Here is a 5,338-nt window from a genome sequence, read left to right as displayed (position 1 = left end):
GAGTCTATGTCTTCGCATGCGCTCAAATACTTTCCTGAGATCCGCGATATGGTCCTCCTTCTTCTGAGACTTGACGACTACGTCATCTATATATATCTCTAAAACCTTTCCCAGTATGTCGTGGAAGATCAAGTTCATGGCTCTTTGATACTTCGCACCAGCATTCTTCAGGCCAAACGGCATGACCACATATTCAAAATCTCCCGCGAAGCCAGGGCAGCGGAAAGCGGTCTTATGTCTGTCTTCTTCAGCGACCGGAATCTGGTGATATCCTGCAGTACCGTCCATGAAGGACAACAACTCATGTCCTGCCACAGCATCTACCAACATATCCGCAACCGGCATGGGGTAAACATCCTTAGGTGTAGCGAGATTCAAGTCTCTATAATTGACGCAGACTCTCATCTTGCCATTCTTTTTCCGGACAGGCACTATATTAGATAGCCACTGATTATACCTGGCGACCCTTATAATACCCGACTTGTGCATTTTCTCTACTTCCTCCTTAACGAGAATTTGGGTCTCCGAATTCATTCGTCGAGGTTCCTGCTTGACGGGCCTCTTGTCAGGGAGTGTTGGTAGTTGATGACAAACCAAATCTGGTGACAGGCCGGGCATGTGTTCATACTTCTCCGCGAAGCAATCCTTGAATTCTAGCAATAAGTCAGTGAGCCTCTGTTTCTCGCTAGGCTCTAGGTAAGCGCTGATAGATACCTCCATAGGCTCGCTCACTGTGCCCAGATTGACCTTCTCAGTAGGGTCTCTAACTTTAGGAGGTGTATCGTCCAGTGCTGCCGGGGCAAGTTGAATGCGGACTTCATCTTCGCCCTCCGGATCTGAAAGTTCTTCATTAACGATCTCTAAGGTCGCGATGCGATCATAAGCCTCTTTTTCCACCATATATGATGACAGTCGTTCATATATCGAGTGGAAGGCCTCTATCCCCTCATCCGAGAGGTCGTAATCCGTTAATCGGTTAAGGGTTTGGGCACAGCATGGCCAGGCCTTTCCAAGCCTTCTTTTGCGAGCGTGAGCCCCCACTGTGCCAGTTCAGAGGTCGTCACCCCTGTGGGGCGGCCCTTATCATCGATGCCACTAACCTGCAATGGAGTGATAGGCTCCAAATAGTATCTGGTATCTACATAATTTGCGGAGACCGGGAATGGAAGGGGGTCTGCTTTGACCACCTCCGCCGTATCTGTTCCCCTATTCCACATAACCAGCTCTTGATGAAGTGTCGAGGGTACACAGTAACTCCTGTGGATCCAGTCTCTGCCCAAAATGGCACTGTAGGCCGCATAGCAATCCGTCACGAAGAAGGCATAGACCCCTTCTGCTGGGCCGACCTTAATGCGCAAGAACAATAGCCCTAAGGTTTTTGTCACTGTGCCTGCGAAGTTTTTGAGTGCAAGAGACGTGGACTGGATTTTCTCCCGCTTAATCCCAAGCAAGTGCATGGTCTGAGTAGTAACGACATTAACAGCTGCTCCGGTGTCAATCATGATTTTGCTAACTTTGACACCGCTGATGTCTGCCGTAATGTATAGTGGTCGCTTGTGCTGGACCATAGCTGGCGTTGGCTTGGAGAAGTGCATGAGTGACCCCTTGTTCGGAATCTCTTCTGTTTCCTGCTGGACTCCATCTTCTGCAGGTGTTGCCGCTGCTGAAGTGACCTGCAATGGCTGTACACCCTCTTCTTCTGTCCCCACGCAATCCTGAGCAGCAACTGGCAATGCATATCTCGCGGGGAGTACATAAACCATGTTGCAAGAAACGTCAGCTGTCTCGGTCCCTTCCATGCCATCGTCCAACTCAAACTTGGGCTCCTCGACCGGGATATCAGTCTGGAATTGCTTAGCTAAACTATCTACCAACGACTCTTCCGTGAGGCCTTTTACCTCGCAATGTTCAAGCTCTTGTGATTCCAGTTCTTGCTCCACAACAACCGGCTTAGCGCTTTCCGGTTCCAAGCGCTCCTCTGAGGCAGAGATGACCATACTTTGGATTTTCTTAGGTCGCCACTGCAAGGTGTCATCAGTCCTGTCCTTGCCCCCCAGCCTATCAAAGACTGAAGCTTTGACCACTGGTGCTTCACGGAATAGCCGGCGCCTAACATGCGGATGCCGAGTTGGCGAGCTCTCTATTCGCGCGAGAGGTGGTGAGCGCTCCTCTGTAATCCTGCAAAACACACTGGGCTTTGAGGCCCCTGTTAGTGAATCTGTTTGTTTGTTAAAACCACAAGGAGGTCTTAATGGTTTAGCAGCCAGCGCTTCCATCTCTTTCTGGTATTGTTCGGGCGACTTGACCAGTTGGGAAGGTTTGATCAGGCCCTGATCTAAAGCCTTTAGAGCGCGTTTGGCTTCTCCAAACCTGCGCTGCAGTTTTCGTTTCCTGGACGAGCTAATCTCCACCGCCTTCCCCTTTTCCCTGGTGTACCATCTGCCCTCCTTGATAGGGTTAGCCGATGCAGGTGGTATATAGGGCTTGGTCAGCATATCTTTGCAATCGCTTCTGGACTCTTCCTGTTTCGGACCAACCGCGGCTGCATTTAGCTTCATGAATAAGTTGGAGTCTTTGGGGGATGGTGGTGATTTTGTCTTCTCCCTTTCTCTTGGACTGGAAGGCTGATAGTTCCGTGACGAGGAAGCCCACTTGATTGGTGGTAAGGAGCCAAAGTGAAACATCTGCTCGACCTCCTCGTGCGGTATTTGGATACCGCACTCCTCTTTACATCGCGAGCATAGGACCACGGGTGAAGCCTGGTTGGTTGACTCAATTCTACCCTTGGCTGGCGCTTCATCCGCGATAGAGCTATCATTCTGCTTGCTCGGAACCAAATCAAGAATTATTTTCCGTCGCTGCTGCTTGTTCCAATCCACATTGACCATATTGATCCCGGTGTCAGGAAAGGGATCCACGTCAACTAGTGCCGCCGCTATGACTGGAGCCTCTACCTGCAAACTACCGTTATTAAGCCATACCTGAATCTGGTCTTTGAGTTTTACACAGTCCGCGGTATTGTGGTTCCACAGATTATGGAACTTGCAGTACTTCTTTCCTTTCAACTGCTCTGGTCGCGGAAAAGGCCCAAAATCAGTCTTCACCATCTTCGCAGCGATCATCTCGTCGAGGATCTCGTGAGCTTTATTGGCATCATAAGTATATGTCGCGAACTCCGGCTTGGTGAAGGCCATTGATTTGAGCTTAACAGGCTCCTTTGAAATCTTCAACTGCTTCAAGGACGGGTTCTTCTTCCCAGTTAGCTCATAGGCTGCTATATCATTATCCTCGTCCTCTTCATCGTCCTGGGCCACTTCTCCAGTATTGTGATGGTAATAAGGGTCGTAGGTGGCCAGCTGGTAGCTCAGGGCCGCTACAGTACAGTGTTTACCTGGCACGTACGTCCCTCTGGAAGCATTCTTCCTCGCATCTGTTTCTCTGAGGAGATGCTCGAAACTGCCCACCTCTGTGATGAGCTCCCCCATCGACTGAATCATGCTGCCATGCTGCTTCTTTCGTTGTCGGGGCTCCAAACGTTTGACCGCCAACTTGACTAACTCCTTCTCGGGCAGAATGACATTCAGTTTGGCTTTCTGGATTTGAAAGCGCTGAAGATAAGCGACTGCCGATTCTGTAGGCTGTTGGGCCATCTGAGTGAGAGAGGCTAGGTCTACTTCAGGTTCAATAGTCCCAAATGTCTCACGGAAAAGTAGTTCCATTGCCGGCCAATCCGCCATTGTCCTTGGTCTGAGTTTAGAAAACCATCTGAAGGTAGTGCCTGACAGCGAAGTGCCAAAGATCCTGCACTTGAGGACATCATCATTCTGGTATTGGCCACATTGTACCCTAAACCTGGCCAGATGAGTCGCCGCATCTTCAGTGTCCTCCCCTAAAAAAGTAGAGAAAATAATGTTCTTATAACCTCGGGGGAAAGGTGCGAGCATGATGTGTGGCGGGAAAGGTCCCTCATAGACCCCATCCGGCTGGGCTCTAGGGTTTGCCAATCTGATCATCTCCTCTACCTCATCATGTCTCACATAATCTGGTCCCGGAGGCGGAGGAGGTGCCATCGTGGCTCGGTGGGTAGCTTGCCCAGAGGCCGCCTGGTTTGCTATTGCTGATCCTTCCCCGACATGCACAATGTGGGTAGTAGCCTGTTGCTGGAGAGTTACTGCATGCATAACCTCTTCCTTCGACAAAGCTGTTATCTTGATCGGGGCGCCAGTCTGGTCGAGCGCATAATAACTCCCCGTCAGTTCTTGATATACTACTTCCGCCCCGTCGCTGTCGTACTGGACGAAAGTCACAGGTTCTGACGCAGTTCCTGCGCCCTTCGAGACTTGGTGTTTCTTAGTGACATGTCCGCTTGATGAAGCAGTCTTTTCTTTGCTGCCATTAATAACCAAGGCTTGTTCTTTGTTCTTCGACGGAGCAGTAGCAACAGTAGCTGAGGAAGAAACAGCATTTTGGTTAGTCTTCTCGCACTGATTTGGTGGCACGTACTTGCCTGAACCGGATGGCTGGCCAAGAGAGCCAAGGATAGCATTAGGATCCCCTAGGGCTTTGTTCAGTACATCTCTCGCCTGGTTCAATTCGGCTCTCTGCATAGCCACCTCAGTTGCCAGGTTGGCCCCGTCCTTGCGAAGATCTGTTATATTCGACGCGGTCTGCTTGGTATGATCCGCTATAGCGTCCAAAATTGCCTTATGACGCTGATCCTGTTCTCTAGCGATACCTGTAGCGTGTGCCTTCAAGGCACTTTCTGATTGTGTGATCTGCTGCCGGGTACTCTCCGTATGTAGAGTCATCCGCTACTCAATTTCGCGAAGAAGCTTTTCTGATTTTGCGGTTTCCCTTGCAAAGTCAGCATCCATCTTCTTGCGATGGTTTTCGACATTCTCCATGATGATCGCGAACTTGACCTCAACGGTCGCTCCTTCCGGAATAGGCTTCGAGACAAAAGCCTCTTCTTCTCCACCTTCCACTGCAGTGTCGACAGTGGCGGGGATAACAGACTCGCTGGCCTGATTAACATTGACGCTCTGACCCTCAGTAGTGGTCGAGCCATTCTCATCTTGTGCAGTTGACATACCGGGTGATTGGGGTTGATGAGAGAATCGTTCCGTCACTTGTTCTTCAGAGAGACCACGACAGTCTGCGCGAGAATGCGGTCTGTAACTGGAGGTCTTATGCTTTGAGCAGTTAGCGTAGCCCTTTTGGTAAGGGTTATCGCTAGACTTCCCAATGGTTGTGTTCACAAAGAAACACTATTGTGGTCCCACTGGGCGTGCCAAAATGTTTGGCTCCAAAACCAGTTGGCTTGCAAACTGTCTCTTTT

Source organism: Rosa chinensis, chromosome 2, assembly GCF_002994745.2.
Source record: "Rosa chinensis cultivar Old Blush chromosome 2, RchiOBHm-V2, whole genome shotgun sequence".
Lineage (NCBI taxonomy): Eukaryota > Viridiplantae > Streptophyta > Magnoliopsida > Rosales > Rosaceae > Rosa > Rosa chinensis.
Note: the sequence above shows the minus strand (reverse complement) of the source record.